This window comes from Narcine bancroftii, chromosome 8 (genome assembly GCF_036971445.1).
Source record: "Narcine bancroftii isolate sNarBan1 chromosome 8, sNarBan1.hap1, whole genome shotgun sequence".
Taxonomy (NCBI): domain Eukaryota; kingdom Metazoa; phylum Chordata; class Chondrichthyes; order Torpediniformes; family Narcinidae; genus Narcine; species Narcine bancroftii.
In genome coordinates, this window is record NC_091476.1 from 40,789,440 (window position 1) to 40,809,233 (window position 19,794).

Genomic DNA, 19,794 nt, shown 5'->3' on the forward strand with positions numbered 1-19,794 from the left:
CTCTTCCTGCTTCATAACCTTTTATTTTTCGTTCATCTATGTGCCTAAGTGTCTTTTAAATGCCCCTATTGTTTCAGCCTCTATCTACCATGACCCCTGGCAATGCATTCCAGGCACCCACAATTATCTGCATCAAAACCTTACCTCTGATATCTCCCTTGAAATTTGCTCCCTTCACTATGTACAGATGTCCTCTGGTTTTTGCTACTCCCACCCTGGGAAAATGGAATTGGCTTTTTGCCCCATCTATCTTAAAGTCCTGCTGCTACACCTTCCAATTCAAGGATAGTTTCTTTCCTGCTGTTATTAGACTCTTGGACAATCTTCTCTTTAGTATAAGAAGATGTCTCACACTTTTTAACTTCACTTTTCCATTTAACACTATACTCGGTATTTTTTATCATTTTTGCACTACTGTCGTACTACGTCAAGGTGGACTCACCTAAATAACAAGCAAAACTATTTTTTTCACTATATCCCAGTTCATGCAACAGTAAACAATTCAATTCAATGGAGAAAACAGTGCTGCTGCTGGTGCGGACCTGTGGGGTTAAAGGAGCGGAGATACAGTGCTCCCATGGGGTCCAACCTCACATTCACTGCCATCAGCTCCTCACCGTCTTTGAACGGCTCGTTAAAGGAGCTGACAATAGTTTTATATAAAATCCCATGACCGCGGGGTCTGCGTCCAAGATGGTGGCACCCCTGACTGGCAGCAGCCTTCAGGGAAATGAAAAACTAACCAGGAAGACCATCCCCCCGAGAAGGAGAAACAGAAGAGATGGACCACGAGACAGTGACCATGGCAGCAGACCAGTGATGGTATCTGAGGCCGAAAGACCCAAGCATGGGCTGGGCCACTGGTGATTCAAGACAAGGAACCCACAGAGTCTGTGGGCTGCTGGAGACTCATGCCGGACTTCTGGAGATTGTCTCAAAACTGGCTGAAGGAGTACCAGGTATGCAAGGGGGTGCCAAAGGTGAAGGCACTAAAGGGTTCCTGACCACGTTAGAGGTTCAGATCTGGAGCTCAGGTCACCAATGGCTTGGACTGGACTCTGTGTAGCTGTGAAGGCTGCTGGAGGTGAATTTACAGCCACTCGATGACTCGGTGGGGGAGCTCTCTTTTGCATCTCCTTCTCTGACTGTAAGGAGGCGCTTCAGGCAATTTCTGCCGATGGTGAATCTGTCCCTTACAACAGGCAAAAGCAATTTCATGTAATATTACCCTGTTTTATTAGAATAACAATAAATTCAAACTTGATCTTGAATCTTGCTCTTGAATCTTGATCAATTCAATATTAATCCTTTCTGCTCAAGCAATCACAACCTAGAAAGTGACTTCATAATTCTCCAACCTGGCATCATTCTGTATGAGTCTATATATGAAAGACTCATCTAAATAAGAACAATGCACAGATGCCCTGAAATTCTTACTTGCTCTAGGTGTACAGCTATGTAAGATACACCAGCTACAATAATTCCAATCTCTCCAAGACTAACACAACTTTCCTGTATGTGATGGGCAAAACTGGACTGAGCTCTGATGGTAGAAGAGGCAGAGGGGTTTAGGGAGTGAACTGCAAATGAAGTTTTGACAGCTGAAGAGCAATGGTAGGAAGATGTTGGAATCTGGACCAGGGAACAAACTACTGAAGGAACTCGGCATTAGTGGGAGAAAAAGAAATGGTCAACTTTGTGGGTCGGAGCCCTTCATCAAGATCTGGAACTGAAGATGTTGCTTCCACTGCAAGACCCATCGAGTTCCTCCAGCAGGTTGTTTTTTGTTACCTCAAACTACATTTTGGTTGTATTACACTTCTGAAGAACCTGGGTGGAATAAGTAGAATAAGTAAAGGTGGGGGGTGGAGGGGGGGCTTATTTCCCTTAGCAGAGAAGTAGAATGATTAAAAGGGAGATGAGGAGACATTTTTCACCCACAAGGTAGTCACGGTCTCAAAGGGTGGGAGAGGTGGAAATATTCATTCCATTGGAACAGTACTTGAATGTGATGGTGAAATGTAGTGATCTGCAGGGCATCAGGACCTACAGCACATAAGCAGGCATTTTGGCCCATCGAGTTAAGGCTGACCATAACAATCCCACCAACTTCTCCCATAACTACCATTTAGCTGCACCATCATTCATCCCAGCCAGCGTAACACTGCAGAATTTCCTCAAGGCAGTGTCCTGGGCAACTTCATCACTGACCATCCTGCCATCATGAGATGAGAACCTGAAAATGTTTGCTGATTACCGCACAAGCTTCAATTCCATTCCAAATCTTCAGCATCTCTGCATGCTGCATGACCTGAGACAACATTCCATCATGGGCTGATGAGTGGAAAAGTAATATTCGGACTATAAAGTTGCCAAAATCAATGGATATCATGAACAAGAGATTTAGATTTCAGCACGTTACAGGCTACCTTGGCCCATGAGTCTGTGCCGCCAAGTTTACATCCAATTAACCTACATCCCGGAACATTTGAAATGATGGAAGGAAACCAGAGCCCCTGAGGAAAACTTACACAGACATGGGGAGAATGTACAAACTCCTTACAATCAGTGTGGGATTCGGACCCTGGTCCCGATCGCTGGCGCTGTAAAGGCTAACTGCTAAACCACCATGCCACCCTCCTATCCTTGATATTCAATGGCATTACCAACATCAAGTCCCCAACATCTTTTAATATCTGGGTAACCATTGGCCAGTCTTCTTTGCTGCACTAGTGACATAAATACTGTTGCTACTGGAGCAGGTTGAAGGACTGGACAGTCTGCTGAAATGAGTAGTAAGTCTATTGTTTTATATATGTACACATTTCTTACTAAGTGCTGGCAAACAGGTACAGGCACTAACTGTGGTTTTATTATGACAACATGCTAAGACAGAAAAGGAGATAATAAAAAAGGAGAGATTGGATAAATACCTGCAGTTGGAATTAGTGCAAGGAAAATAAAGTGATTTTTCAAACGTGTGGATAAATCTTTTGTTGGTCCCGGAGTAGTTTGTGTTCGGGTAGTACATGGAGGTTCCAAAATCTGCTGAATTGCAGTGAGTAACTCCTCAAACCTTTCCACAAGCTGAAATTGAATTCTTTTCACTTGTCTGAACTCCAGAACATTTGAGAAATCCAACATCATCAAGAATGTCCTTATTGCGGCTTTGAAAATGTGTTCCAAGTCAGACTTTTCCCCAAAGCCTAACACGTTTTCCTTATCCAATTGCCTTTCCAACATGACATTGGAATTCTTCCTACCACTTGGTAGGAAACCGCACACTCACATCATCAAGCAGTTGTTGAAATCAGTTGACGACTGCGGCTCAGAAGTAGCAGGTACCAAGAGTGCTATTTAAAGCCAGGTGAGTGCTTTAACATTGTTAACTGTTCTGTGCGGTCAATACAATGGAAGTGCAACAGAGAGTTATGTGCTAAAATGAAGTGGGCGTATGAATTTAATCAATACTCACTGAGAGTGTAGGGTAATTATAAACACATTCCATACAAGACCCATTCAGTAAATGTCCAGATTTGAGTGTAGCAAAATGTAAAGGGCACAGCTATAGACAATATCTATTCATTTGGGACATAGAAGTATTTAGCATTCAATATAATATTGCATCAATATAATTCAATGTGATCTCAGCACTACCTTGTTATGACTTCCAAAGCACCAAGGACAATGTACGGATATAATTGCTGTGTCTCAATCTCATGCAATTGGATAAAGTCTGTTTAGATTTTACACTGACTGAGTCAACTGCACACGATGTGCTTTTAAATAAAATTGAGTTGTAAAAATCGAACCCTGTGCCTCAAAAGTATAAACATTCATTTCTTCATACATTCACCCATTGTTTAAAGGTGCTATTCAATTAGTCCCTCATGCCCACAACAATACAACCAGACAGATATAAAAACAATTCTGTATTGGTTAAAATACATGAGTACATCTATGCAAACTCACACATTTGGATTGAAGGACATACGCATCAGGATTGATGGGTGTCCACTTCGAATAGAGATGCGGAGGAATTTCTTTAACCAGAGGGTGGTGAATCTGTGGAATTTGTTGCTACAGGCGGTTGTGGTGGCTAAACCATTGGATGTATTTAAGGCAGAGATTGATAGGTTTTTGATTAGCCAGGGCATCAAAGGTTATGAGTACAAAGCCAGGTAGTGGGCCAAAGGGAGGGATAGGTTCAGTTCATGATTGAATGGCGGGGAAGACTCGAAGGGCTGAATTGCCTATTTCTGCTCCTAAGCCTCATGGTCTTGTGGTCTTACAAATTGACATGCCCTATCTATCACAATATCTCGACAGAATGAAAAGGGATTGACGAGAAACCAGATTACTTCCAGTGCCAGCCAGTAAATTGCACTTCGACTATTCCGCTAGTCCAAGAGTTCACCCTGGAACTGAGTTCCCTGAAGTAATTCTCCTTTAAGAAAGGGGTCACCTTTGCTTCAACCAGAAACCAGTGCAACCCTAACTCAAAGGAAAGCAGCAAATCAGTGTCTACTGCAGAAGATGGCTGACAGTTCCAGAACTTCACCAGCCCTGGAACTTCTTGACATCATTCCTAATTGCCCTAAAAAGATATTCCCTTTCAAGTACTTGTCCAATCTACTCATGAATCATGTTTCAACACTGCATTCCAGATCAAAGAAATTTGCTGCAGAAACAAAATTTTCCACAACTCCCCTTTGGATTCTCTTGCCAATTCACTTAAAGGGAGTTCTCAAGCTCCAGTGAGAGGAGAGGGTGTTTCCAGTTTGGAAAGGGAAGTTGCAGCCGCTTCACATGAGTTAATATAGTCCCTGGGATTTTTCTTGTTCTTCAGAAATCAGAGAAGAATTTCCCAACCTTGAACCACAGTTTTTTTTTGTCCCTTGACCTTTCCTCTTTGCTTCTCCCATCACAAGCTGCCTATCCAAGGTCAGTAGTGAGCAGGGCCTCACTATATTTGGATGGAAGGCTTGCTGGATCAGATGACCACCACATAACTTTCTACATGCTAAAAGAGAAAGGAATAATGATTGCTCCAGCAAAGAATATTCCCCCCTTCTCCTCTGAACACTTTCACCTGAAATGGCACTGCAGAAAGCAGAGTTAAAAACAGCCTAATATTACAAAATGATATGAAATCAGAAAAAAAAAATTCTTAGCAATAAAATAAGTCCATAAAGTCTCTGATTGAGTCTGTTGATTAGGAGTCTGATGGCAGGAGGGGTAGCAACTGTTCCTGAACCTGATGGTGGGAGTCTTGTGGCTTCTATACTACTTTCCTGATGGCAGCAGCGAGAACAGAGCATGTGCTGGGTGGTGTGGATCCTCTCCAATGTCATTATTCCACCTAGATTTTTTTGATGGTGGGGAGAAATTTGCCTATGATATACTGGGCTGTGACCATTGATATTTTGCAGACTTTCCACTCAGAGGTATTGGTACCCCATACTAGGCTGTGATGCTCCTAGACAGCACACTATCCATTACACATCAGCAGAATTTTGCCAAGTTTTGTGATGTCATAACAAACCTCTCCTGAGGAAGTAGAGTTGCTAACATGCTTTCTTCTCAATTGCATTAGTATGTTGGGTCTGGAAAGGCCGTCCAAGATAGTGACCCACAGAAATGTAAATTTTCTCACCCTCTCCATCTCTGAGGATCACGGGATCGCACAGCTCTGGTTTTCCCTTCTTAAAGTCTCACGTGTCTCCAGCTATTTCCCCTGTTCGCCTCTGCTCCTCCTCACCCCTTCCCCCCCACTTCCTCTCTTCCACCATTTTATTCAGGTGTCTGTCTGTTTTTGCTTATACCTGATGAAGGGCCCTAGTCAGAAACTTGTTTTCCTTGACTTCATATGGATGCTGCGTGAACAGCTGGAAGCCTAACCAAATTACTGAGTGGTTCAGGCAGCATCCATGGAGAGATATGGTCAGTCATTAGCCAGAGGGCGCTTGATAAAGGATTCCGACTGAAACATTAACAGACTATTTCTATCTGTGGATATTGCCTGGTCTGCTATTCCTCCAGCAACTCAATGCTTGCTATGAAATATTATGGATTGCTTTTAGAATGAAAATGTTTTATTAATCCCTCTTGGTCAGACCTTGTTCACAGATTATAGGGCTTTGTTAGTAATTCTTGATCTTATGCCAGCAATGCTGACATTGAGAACGCAAAGATATGCCTTTCTCTCATCTCCACATCATTGCAAAATCGAATGCAGATGCTCAAAATAATTGATGTTGCATACATACATTGAATGTTTCGGTTTGAGAATTGTATCACACAGAGTGATCTACCGACTGAAGATGATGCTCCGGTTACAACAAATAAACACAAGCAAGAAGCCAAAAAAAAAGGCATTCTTCAAGACAGGGACATAAACAAGTTAAATTCCCTGGATGCTATGATGGGACGTATAGCATCCAGGGAATGTCTCTGGATCAATGTTCCAAAACCGCAGCTGCTTGACCAATTACATAAAGAGTGAGCTGGCATACCACATACACGGCATATAACAACTGGAGGGCAAGACCCTGGCTCAGCCCAGGAAGCAACACTTTAATTGGCTTATTACAGCGGCAGCTTCCTTGGGCTTTGGGGAAGAAACTGTTGATCTGCAGATAATGCATTCACAGAGAGAGGCGTTAGCAATGCAGGGGCCTATGCTAAATGATGTGGAGATGTAAATTAGAATCCCATAGGGGCAGCTGGGAAATTTAAGTTCAATTTGAGAACCAAGTATCAGTAATGGCGATCATGAAGTTCTCAGGTTGTTATTAAATCCAAATAGCTTCTCACTAACATCTGGCCTCTTTAGGGTCTGAAAACCATGACGCCTGCTGAAATTACTTTGTGAAAGGGCAGTGAACTTTGCAGGGGGAGTGTTGGCCCTGAAAGTGTTGCCCAGTGTTTAACCTGGTAGGAGGTCCAAATGAGAGCAAAGTTACTGACAGCCAATCCCAGTTGCTCATTACAATGTGTTCATTCCTGTGTTGCCTGTCTGTCTTGGGCAGCAGAGTTAGTGTAGCAGCTATGGTAATGTTATTACAGTGCCATTGACCCAGCATCGAATCTGTGGCTCTCTGTAAGGAGTTTGTACGTTTTCCCCTCAAGCTAGCTACGTGGGGTTTCTCTGGGTGCTCTGGTTTTCTCCCACCTCCAAAAACATACAAAAAAGTAGTGTACTCTGTGTTTCATTAAGTTGTGTATGTGCAATCAGATGGCAATAAACTTGAACTTGGGTTGGTAAGTTAATTGGGTATAATTAGATGGCATGGGTTTCATGAGCCAATAGGGCTCTACCTTGCTGAGTTGTAAAAATTAAAATTGAAATAAGCTTCATCGAACAAGCTCCATCTATTTTGAGTCCATGCACATTTTGCTTGTCCAATCCTGTCTTCTCTCAATGCATACACCAGGATCCCATGATTAGGTGCGTTAACCAATATTATAGGATCATAGGACCATTACAACCCAAAGATGGACCATTTAGCACAGTGGTTCAAGTCTATCTCCTAGTGGAGCAATGTCCAGAGTCTCCTCCCCTATTTACCAACCCCCCCCCCACTTCCTTCAGCACATATTTCTCTAAAGTGCCTATCCAATTCCCTTTTGAAGGCACTCCTTTGGTTAAGCAACAAATGGTTAGGATATTGAGAGAATCCCAGTGAATGACGAGGCCGGAGGAACCCAGAGGGTTGACAAGACAAACATAGGTATGAAAACTGGAAGCACCGCTGTCTGGTTACATTGATGCTGAGGATTTCATGTCTATCAAGCAAACAATGTTCACTCCTGCTGGCAGACTCACTTGGTTGAGTACTCCCTGGAAACACCTTAAATATGCCAACGCCACCTTAGAGAATTGGCATCTTCTGGGATCCTACTTTCCACTGCTGTTTCTCCTACCACTTGTGCCTGCTGACACACAATGAAACCTTGTTTAATAATGGCCTGAATTTCAAATCTTTGTATACAAATCCCTCCTCAATCTCACCCCTCCTATTTTCAGATCTTCTACATCCCCCCACCACCCCACCACCATGAGAACCAATGCTCCTTTAGTCTGTTACTGGCTGCCCTGCCTTCATCCACCTGGTCCCTCAGCTCCAGAAATCCTTCCCTCAATCTACCCTCCCCTTCTCCTCAAAGGAAGCTTTGTATAAAATGAGAAGCACATAGTGGAAGAAAAGCAAAATGACAGAAAACCAAAAGACAAAATATGAAAACCAACAAAAACTTTATAAAAGTATCATTTAAAAACAAGATCCTAGTCAAAAAAAAAGACTTACTGTTCAATGGAATGCTTCCTCCCAATGTCATGAAGGGAGTTGGAAGGTTGAAATATTTCTGGGTTTTCTAGAGATGACTTTGGATCACTAATGAAGTCCTGCTGGCTCTTAACATCCCAGCTCACTTACTTGCTCACTGTATCACACTAGATAACGCATGGTCAATTTGACTCCCTTCTAGCCAGCTCCTTCAGCTAGTCTGTAACTGAGATATGCATTACATTAATGTAAAGCAGTGGGACACTTTACGTAAACAGGACATATCTGATTTCATGGAGTCCTTGAGTGCCCTCACTAACTTAGTCACTACCAGCTCAGTATTTTGGTACAGCACAGTCTGTACCTACACTGTATATTATTTGGCAGTTACATTCGTAACTTGTCTGTTTGCCAGCCCAACTCAGTTCCAAGTAAGAATGTTCCTATCAATGGTTCAACAACACGTACTGAAGTAGCTTTTGCTGGGTGTATTCCAATTTTTGCCATTGTTATTTTTCCTGAAAGCAAGGCCTAAAAATCATGTCCCAGAGAAACAGGACTTTTGGGTCTCGAAGCACCTGTTTACACCACTCCCGCCTACAACTTCACCAAGAGTCTGCTGATTGACAAAAGCCAAGGGGCAATCACAGTGGCCAACTGATCTTATCGACCTTCAGGTCTTTGGGATGTGGGAGAAAACAGAATGCCTGGGAGTAACCTGCATGGGCATGGCAAGAGAATGGAAACTTCATTGGGACAGCGCACGAGGCCAGGATCAAATCTGAGGCAGAGGCTCTACTAGTTCTGTACTCTTTGGAACCTATTTACCACAACTTTTTTGGTGGCGTCAGACAGCACTATTACAGTTCCAGTGACCCAGGATTCATTGCTATCAGTAAGGAGATTGTACGCTCTCTTCAAGTCTGTGCTCCAGTTTCTGTCAATATTCCAAAAACAAATGAAGTTGGCAAATGAATTGGATGCATGGGTGTAATTAGGCAGCGTGGGCTAATGGGCAGGAAGGCCTGCTACCTTGCTGTATCTCTAAATTAAAATTTAAAAGGCCGTGGAACCTTTAGAGAGGGTGCAGAGATTTACCAGGATATTGTACTGGAGAACATGTGATATGAAGTAAGTTTGACTGAGCTGGGGCTTTTCTCATTAGAGCGTCAGAGGATGAGAGGTGACAATGGAGGAGTACATGTCAAGTTTATTGTCATCTGATTATACTTGTACCACCCAACGAAACAGCTTTCTCCCGTCTTTGATGCAATACATGCAGACACACAACCAGACAAAACACACATACAGACAAATAATACATATGCAGGACAAGTACTTTATCTATAAAAAATAAGTAAATAATTATTGCTTTGTACCAATGACAGTCTTGGATAGTCAGTGTGAGCAGTTATCTTTGGTCATTCAAGATTCTCATTGCCTGTGGGAAGGAACTGTTCTTCAGCCTGGTAGCAGTAGTTCTGATACTCCTATATCTTTTCCCTGATGGGAACAGGTTAAAGATCAGAACTACCAATTTATATAGGTCAGAAAATTGAGGGCCTGGCCATACTCTGCTGTACTGTTCTATCTTCTAAGCTGCCATGCAAAGGACATGGAACTTTGGGCCACTGGATCACAAAATTCTCCCATACACAACTCTAGAGGTTTCTTCTTGAAGACTCATGGAGTGATGGAGCATGATGTTTGGGATGAGTGGACAATTCTGTTCTCGAAAAGTCATAGAGCACGAAGCAGGCCCTTCAGCCCAACTCATCCATGCCGATCAAGTTTTCATTCTGTGCTACTCCGCTTTGCTGCATTTGGATCGTGTCCTTCTAAACCCTTCCCCTCCATCTATCTGGGCTCTGGCCTGTGGGGTCATTAAAACCAAATGTGAACACTTGACAAAGACCAGGTAGGTTCTCTCAGATGACTGTAGTGGGCACAATAGGTTAGATAACACTATCCTAATTTACAGCAGCTAAAATATAACCAGAAATACATAAAGAAGAGGAAGTATTTGCCTTTCTCTGCCCCCAAGACTGTTCAGAGCATTTGGCAAGCAGCAATATACTTCTGAAGAGCAGTCATTATTGAGAAATAGGAAATGTAGACACCAATTTGCACACACTAGTCTCCTATAAACAGCAAGCCAATTGTATCTTTTTAAACATCATTGCTAAGATTGTTTAATATCAAATGATTATTCAAATGTTAATTAGGTACTAAACAATGATGAAACTTAACACGATACTCTTGCAATTAATCATTCTAAATCAGACATCTGCACGTGGAATCCCTGTATTGTAGTGCTTTTTTCTCTCTCCATGTTCTTGCAACTGGATTATTTTCATGAAGATAAGGTAAATTTTCAGATCACTGTTGCAACATCAAGTTAAAAAGACACCCCCCCCCCCACCCCACCTCCCCACTTCAATACCTCACGAGACAAACTCAGTTCCAACTCAGAACCTCTGCAACCAACATGCTATTTTTGGAGAGATCTCAAACTTAAACCTTGCCAGTTGTGAAAGTTTCACCTTTTCTTTGATTTGCCAACAGACACATCTCTAAAAATCCCAAACTATCCTATTTTTTTTCCTCCTGGCTTCCTTCGTCAATGTGCAACCTAGCTTTCAACTGCCTGGTGTTTATTTGCAATTCAAGAATTAATGTTGACTAAATGCACGCAGCCGTGAAAAATGTTCAACTGCATATTTCGACTCGAAGTAAAAATAAACAGTAACATCTGCAGAGCAAACTGGTAAACGGCATGTATAATAATAAACCCCCTTTCCCCTTCTATCAAAACACCATCTGCAATCATGTGCAAGCTTTTGGTGGTCATAAATAGTATTTTGTACCATTTCCTCAGATGCCGCACTCAGAACACACCAGCATCGCTGAAAAATTTCCCTCACATTATGCGTGTGGCAATTTGCATATTTTGTACCCTATTAGCACAATTGCTTAGCAAGAGAATCATCTGGGGCTAATAACTTAACTGTACATTGTTTCCCTTCACTTCCTGAACGGTTATGTGTTTTTAAAAGCACTTTATACAGATTGTAGATATTAATTTACCAATAAACTCATCTTGTTTCATTGTCTAATCTGTATGTTGTTTTGATCAGAAGCGCTGCCCATCAGAACCAATGCTGTTTTTTGAATAGCTGATTGCAACACTGAGTTGTTTGCCATCTCCAACATCAATGAAGATAAACAATTTAACAAAATAGAATTTGAATTGATACAATGCTTTTCAGGTATCGTAGTGAAGCGCTCCCAATGGAACAAGTCAGTGTAGAAAAGAGACAGGCAGCCGTGACATACTGCAAGTCCCCCACAAACGTCACCATAGAACCAGGGAGCACAGCAGCATAAAAACAGGCACTTTGACACTTTGGTCCATCTAGTCTGTTGCGAACCATTTTTTTTTGGGTGGTCCCGGAGTCGTTTATGGTTAGGTAGGTGTCTGTTAACTTGCCTCTAAAATGGCAAGGTCATTGGTAATGAAGGATGGGAAATAAACGCTAGCCAAATTCTCTCATTGTCTACCTTTGCCCCCCACTCTGAATGAGCTCACGTCCTCATTGCCAAGCCAAGGTCAGTCGTGGCTCTCCTCAGCTGGCCTGAGAGCACAAGGCCAATACTGATGTAGATCATGCTTGGGAGCAGATTTGTCTGAGTCCGTCATTAATTGGTGTAATCCAGCAGACAGGGATGGAAAGATAAAAGGCTCAGCCACTGAAGGACCCACACAGCCTGCGGGCTATTGGAGACAGGCTCACGAAAGCCAGGAGGACATAAGGGCAAGAAGGGTTCCCAAAAGGGCCTCGGGCACTGAAGGCTTCCTGATTGTATCAGAGGTTTAGACCTAGAGCTCCATTTGCCGATGGTCTGAACTTGAGTTTGTAAGGTGGCGGGAGCACTGGAGGCCAATCCACAGACACTCAGCACCCTGGTGAATGCGACAATAAACATGAACTTGGTTGTAAACTCTGGTTCAGTCTGCAATCTTCAGAGCCAGGCTCCACCTTTCTAACATGCTGTGCATGTAGAAATGCCTTACCACTAGCAAACCATTCATCACTGCTGGCAGCTGCATAAAAATAAACATGTGGAGTTTTATTGTTGAATTATTGCCGTGTTGCTTTGAGCCAATTAACAACACCCCATGTACGAACAAATATTCTTGCAATGAATGCCTACGTAATGATAAGTCACTGAATTCACAACCACTTCCAGAACAAACAACAGGAAATGGAAGGGATTTTGAATTGGTCACAGTACCATGAGGAAGGTTCATTCTCATGAGCAGCATTTTTTTTTACAGTTGGAAGTTTCGGTTTGAGGGTTATGGAGGGCTATGATCCAGGTGCAGGTCCATGGGACCAGGAAGAATAATAGTCAGAATCAGAACTTATTGTTATGAACGTGAGTTACAAAATTCATTGTTTTGTGACAAAAGTAGTGATAAATTATATATTAAAAAAATAAATTAATGCAAAGGAAGAGAAAAAGTGAGATAACGTCTCACCCATTCAGAAATCTGAGGCAGAGAGGAAGAAGCTGTTATTTTTGCATTGGGTGTTCATCTTCAGAAGGAAGTCATGGGAGCACAACCCAGCCCTCATCGAGACTCAGTAGAGGTGAGGGTCAAGAACTTAAAATTCCTGGGTAGCAACATTACAATGGATCTGTTCTGAAGCCTCCACGTTGATGCAATCACAAAGAAGGCTCGCCAGCGGCTATACATTGTGAGGTGTCTGAGGAGATTTGGTATGTCATTGAAAACATCTACCGTGGAGAGCATTCTGGCTGGTTGCAACACTTCCTGGTATGGAGATGCCAAATACCAGGACAAGAATAAATGCCAGAGGGTTGTTAACTCAGCCTGCAACATTACGAGAACAAGATTTCACTCCATTGAGGACATCTACATGGGACGGAGTCTTGAAAAAGCAGCCTCTATCCTCAAAGACCCCCTCTACCCACACCATGCCCTCTTCACTCTGCTACCATCAGGAAAAGGGTACAGGAGCCAAAAGACGAGCACTCAACTACACAAGGACAACTTCTTGCCCACTGCCATCAGATTCCTGAATAATCAATGAACCAAAGACACTGCCTTACTTTTCATGCTCTATTATTTTTATTTATAGTAAGATGGTTCATATTATGAATGTTTGCAGTATGATAATGCTGCAGCAAAACACCAAATTTCATGACTTGTTCATGACAGTAAATTCTGAATCCTGTACCTCCTTCTTGATGGTAGCAGTGAGAAGAGGGCATGCCCTGAGCGGTGAAGGTACTTGATGACGGAGGCTACTTTCTTGAGACACCGTCTCTTGTAGCTGTCCTTAATGAGGTGAAAGCTGTTGCCCATGATGGTGCTGACCAAGTTCACAACTCTCTGTAGTCTTGTCCTGTGCATTGACACCTCTATACCAGAGAGTGCTCTCTGCCATACACCTGTAGAAATTTGCCAGAGTCTTTAGTAACATGCCAAATCTCCTCAAACTCCACACGAAGTATCGCCACTGGTGAGCCTTCTTCATGATTGCATCAACATGATAGTCACAGGACAGATCTTCAGAAATATTGACATCCTGAAATTTGAAGTTTTCAACTTTTTCTACTGCTGACCCCACAATGAAGACTGGCTTGTGTTCTCCTGGTTTCTCCCTTCAGAGGTCCACAATCAGTTCCTTAGCCTTGCTAACATTGAGTGCAAGGTTATTGTTGTGACACCACTCAGCATTCTTTATTGTCAGAAGTTTTGGTTTCAGAAGTATGGAGAGTGATGGTCTGATAATGCAACGGGAACAAGGAAAATAACAGTTTGGCACTGACTAGATGGGCCAAAAGGTCTGTTCTCATGCACTAGTGTTCTTTGGTTGCACGGATTACTGTGGATCTGCGGATACTTACAGTGCTGGAGCAGCTGAATTTATGGTGCCCATAACATCATCTCAAGCAAGTTGCAGACCAAAATTCAAAGTGGTTGGTGTGAATGATGACACAGCAATTTGTTCTCCTCACTTCTCTGTCTATTTTTGTTGGCTGCATGAAAAGAAAGTAAACGAGCCTTCTCTTCAGTAAAGGTAGAGCGAGTTTGTATCTCTCCGTGACTCCCTGGTCTTCCCTCTGCACCCATTCTTTCACCCACAAGAGTATAAGACATAGGCTATTCAGGCCATCGAGTTGTCCCTTCCATTCAATCATGAGCTGATCTATTTTGCCCACTCTGCCCCACTGCCTTGCCTTTATCCCATAACCTTTAATGCCCTGGTTAATCAAGAGCCCATCAATCTCTGCCTTAGATACACCCAATGACCTGGCCTCCACAACTGCCCGTGGCAACAATTTCCACAAATACACCACACTAAGGTTGAAGAAATTCTTCCGCATCTTCGTTCTGAGTGGAGGCCCTTCAGTCCTAAAGTTGCGCCCTCTTGTCCTAAACTCTCCCACTTAGCAACCTCCCACTGATGTTTACATTGGGACTCACTCTCATTGAGTTTGGTCTCAAAACATTAACCATTTGTTCTCTCTCGCTGATCCTGCTTGATCCTTTGAGCTCCTCCACCAGGTTATGTTGAACGACCAAGAGATCTGCCGCACAACTGAAATATCACTTTTTTTTTTCTTGTACAAACTGCAAGTGTGAACATTTATGTATTTATCTTTGTATTTATTATCTCTTTTTCTGTCTTGGCATATTTTGCTTTTTATACATCATATTTGTTGTGATGGTGTATTTTATGAACTTGATTGGCTGAAGCAAGTATCAATTTCAGCAAATCTGAACTTATAGGTATGACAACGAACACTCATCTCATCAGATAAGAGGAAGCGGTACAGGAGTATCAGATCCAGCATCACCAGGCTGAGGAACAGCTTCTGCCCATGGTCAGTGAGACTGTTGAAAGACCAAAGGAACTGTTCACACTAACCATCCAGGATGCTCATATGTACAAACTAGTATTTATTTATTTATGTAGATTAAATACTTTCCCTACATGTGCATTGTTTGTCTGTATGTTTTTCACCAAGGACCAGAGAAAGTTGCTTCATCGGGTTATACTTGTACAATGAGATGACAAACTTGACTGACCTTCATCTCCCACCTCTTTAACCGTTTGACCAATATCCAATCACCTCTTAGCCCCTCCCCAGTCCCCCTCCCACCTTTTTAGGCTTCCTATCTCTTGTTGATTCTTCACTAATTCAAAGATGCGGCACACGTTAAAAGGTTAACCACAGGTTAAGCAATTCAAGGGCTTTATTACTTGGTCCAAATGACTGAAGAATTTCAAGGAAGAACGTCACACCAACTCCCATCTAAGTTTCCGCTGCTCAGGTATAATGGCCGACACACTGAAGGATCCATCATTCCCCTGACACACTCTCTTCTCTCTCTCCTCGCATCGAAGAAAAGGCTGAAGAGTGTGAAATCACACTCAACCAGGCTGAAAGTTTCTTCCCCGCAGCCATAAGGCTCCTGAATCACAAGAAACTAGAGCAGAAGTAGGCACATCGGCCCGTCAAGTCCGCTTTGCCATTTAATCATGAGCTGATTCTTATCACTCACCTTCACTCCCTGGCCTTCTCCCTGACTAATCAAATGCCTGTCAATTTTTGTCTGAAATATACCCCACTTCACCACAACGCTGTCAGGCTGCCCTTGCTTAGTACCAGTTGATTTCATTTAATTGTAACTGTAATTGTGCTCTTGTTTTTACTTCACTCAGCTGTCTGATATTAGAGTTGATCTGCTGACTGTTCCAAGCAGAACCCTTCTCACTGTGTTAAATATGTGGCAAATAAAATGAAAATTCGAATTTCAAGACTACTTCTCTCAGTAACATTCTGATTCCCATGAAGACCTTATTCACCACCTCTTATGTTATTCTACATCACTTCAGACAAGCAAGAGTTTCTGCTGTAAAGCTGTCAGAGAAATTTTGAAAGGCTACACGAGCCTTTTACTGTATGCAATTGGATTTGAGCACAAAGGAACAGCTAACAATTTGGCGGAGAGAGCTGCCTGGTCCCTATCCATTGCTGCACGCACACAGGGTTCACCTGCTGCAAGAGGGTGCGTTACTAATTTTTGTTGCCCTGATTGTAATCATCAAAAGTCTCCAAATCAGCAGTTCTCAGCTTTCCTCCACGCTGCCTGCACCAAAACCCATGATCCACCAAATGGTGTGGCCAGTGAGTCCCTTCCCACACCCCCGACTGGGCTGTTGGTTGGTTTTGGTGTAGAAATTCACCCAGAAATGCTTGTTTTCATTGTCATCAAACCCACAATATGGTTTTACATTTTACTTGACTCCTATACCAGTAAGGTTCATTTTCTCCGCATCGCTGTGGAGAACCTACAACAGACCAGTAGTCCAGTGTGGTATATAAAAGTGCTAGAGAAACTCAGCAGGTCACACAGCATTCATTGGAAGTAAAGGGTAGCCAGCTTTTTGGATGTGAGCTCTTCATCACATATGTGAAAGATAAAAAGTTGGAGGGAGAAAGAGAAGGAGGAGAAGAGAGGAGGGGAAGAAGGGGAAAGGGGAGAGGAGCAAGGCTAACAGATGGATACTGTTGGAAGGGTAGAAGAGAAAAGCAGCTGAGAAGTGTTAAGGGAAAGGGCAGAGGGCTAAGAAGACAAGAAGGGGATAGGAGCTGGGGGAAGAGACAGAGGGATAAGGAAAGAGAAAAACTGAGGAGGGGGGATGTGGTGATATGTTTCCTCCATTGTATATAGTTATGACTCACTACTGTATATATGGAGCTGGCCCGCCCACTGATGACTTATACCCCACGACTCCTGGGCCATAAAGATCGAGCCACCTCTCCCTTCCTGCCATTCTTGTACCTGGATTCAGGACAGCAAGGTTCTTCTGCACATTAAAGCCTGTTGTTCCCTCAAGCTAGTCTTTGTGGTTACTGGTAGCGCACTACAGGGGGTAACAGAAATTGGAGAAGTCAACATCAATGTTGTCTGGTTGGAGGCTTCCAAGACGAAATATAAAATGTTGTTCCTCTAATTTGCAGGTGCCCTCAATTTACAGGCCAAGGACGATGGGCCACAGATTGAGATACACTACTCTGGTGAATTGAAAGAAGAGCTTGAACTGAGATAAAGTATCAGAGCACCCCAATGTAATGCCACTTGTGGCCTTTAATGGCTTGTGCCTGCCTCCAGAACTGGAGACTGTTATTCCAGTGCAGTAATGAGGGAGTCAGAGGAGCTGAAACTGGGGCCATATTGGTCCTCTCAGGAAGGTTGAAAAATTCCCTTTTACATTCTTGAAGACGGACAGAGGATTTACTCCTGTTGTCTTTGCCAATAATTATCATTCAGTAACAGGACAAAAATTGAATAACTGTTGGACTGTTCTCTTTTTCCCATTTGTATGAGAATATTGTGTCCAAATTGGCTGTTGTTTCTCCTACACTCTCACAATGACAACACTTCAAGAGGACTTAATTTGCTGCAAAGTGTGTTGAAAAAATGTAATACAATTTCAAATTTTTCACTTTCTTTCAGTGTGCTTCCAAATGCTTTGTTGTTTGGATTGGAATCAGTTCCCTAGAAATATTTGATACAAAAAAATGAGTTCTACAAAATAACATGTTGAACATGTGCATTTTTTTTTTGGCCATTCCAATATTGCTGCTTTTGCCATAGGGTGGAAAATAACATCTTCAGGATGCGCCTCCATGCTTGAATATAAACTTGTAAGTGTTGGAAGAGGTCATTTGACCCCCATTGTGTTTGTTTTACCATCAACAGATTATTGTTAATCAGCTACATGAGCTCGAACACACAAACCTCCTGATAAAAGAACAGTTTTTCCTCCCTGCTGTTATCAGACTCATGAATGGACCTCACACTAGCAAAAGACAATGCTCTTAGCATTGTTTTTTTAACTGTACTTACCTTTATCATTCACTGTACAATTTTTGTACTTTTCTCTACACGCTGCACTGTGTCACTACTGTTAAACTACCTCCTTACACTGCTGTCTTATCTATTTGTCAGTTTATGTATTATTATTGCATTACCTGCATCAGATGACCTGAGTAGCATGCAAAACAAAGCCTCTTACATGTGGCAATAAAAAAATACTTAATTGATCATTCATTCTTGCTCAATCATTACTCTCTAGCCGATGTTCCTGAGGTCACAAAGTCTATTGCAAAGCTAGAAATATCATGGCTGAGCACTTACAATCTTCTCAGTATAGATTTCCAAGGAATCATGATCCCCATCCCATCTAAAACAGCCAATTTATTATCCAGTCTCTAATTCTCCTCGAATTAGAGTCTGCAGCTTCTACATCTTCACTCTCAGAAGGAATGCAACTACCTCTCACTCTGCACATTACACCAGTTGAGACCTGTCAGAATTTCCACTGGTGAGGAAAGGCCTCTGCAAGAACTGCAGCCCACCCCAGCCGCCTGTCATTTCTGCACTCAGGAAGAGAATGGTATACCACATGTACGTGGAGTGTGAGAGGCGGAAAACCCTCTTCCCCTCCCTGAAGGGGCCTGCTCCTCAAATTCTGGCTGAACTTCAGCCCCACATTCCTGATTGTCTGTTAGGTGGTGCAGAGGAAGGAGGGTGCTAGGAAGATCCCTTTGTGGAGTGGTTGCTGAGCCTGGCCAAACAGGTCATTTGCAGGTCAATGCGGTGAGCAGTCGAGGCACGGGGGGAGCCGACTGCCTCCCCCTGCTTCAGATTTACATCCAATCCTGTGTGTCATTAGAGTGGGAGCAGGCAGTATTCAAGGGTAAAATGTCCAGGTTCTGGGAACCGTGGGCCGCCCAGAGGATTGAGTGTGTCATAATTAGTAACAACAGGATTTTAATTTGTAAAGTGCAGCTTATTGCATCTGTGCAGTAGCTTTGTATGTAAGAAAGGGATGGCATTAATTTACCACTTCGCAAATTTCCAACAATGTAAATAGTGTGTATAGATGTAGTTTTGAGTATAGTTTGTGTAGTTTTGTCATGTTATTGCCATTTTAACAAACATTTGTTAAAAAATACTGCCGCTTATCTCGATACAAGTTCTCTTCGCAATTACGTACATTGTTTAAATTGCTGACCATTCTGCAGTGTCTTGGACACTGAGATGCCAGGTGCAAGGCCCTACTCTACCATCTCCCACTTCAACCCAGGAATTAATGCATTGAATGTTCTTTGCAACAATTTGAAGGCAATCACTTCCTTCATTATATTGGGAGCCCAAAACTGCATTTAGTATTTCTATATGAATTCAACAAATCCCTGTGAAATAACAAGCAAAACCTTTTGAATAAAGGACAACATACATTCATATTTTCAACGAGCTGCACTCAGTGTTACTGGGACAAATATTTGGCTTCAATAGCGCATACCGAACACACAAAGTTAGAATACATGTACAATGGACTTGGTTCAAAAATTTGATTCCATGGATGTTATTGAAGTGATATCAGAACTGGAG

General features: G+C 42.6%; 1 protein-coding gene and 1 long non-coding RNA gene across 13 annotated transcripts in view; both read right to left on the reverse strand.

Moving 5' to 3' along the window:
* LOC138740614 (uncharacterized) overlaps nucleotides 1–8,583 on the reverse strand; it is a 77,699-nt gene extending 69,116 nt beyond the window's left edge. Inside the window, exon 1 of the long non-coding RNA XR_011343069.1 lies at nucleotides 8,310–8,583. This is a non-coding gene — a long non-coding RNA (uncharacterized lncRNA). The remainder of the gene's footprint in view (nucleotides 1–8,309) is intronic.
* Nucleotides 1–19,794, reverse strand: part of aff2 (AF4/FMR2 family, member 2) — a 587,176-nt gene that overhangs the window by 427,905 nt on the left and 139,477 nt on the right. The gene's annotated exons all lie outside the window — the stretch shown is intronic.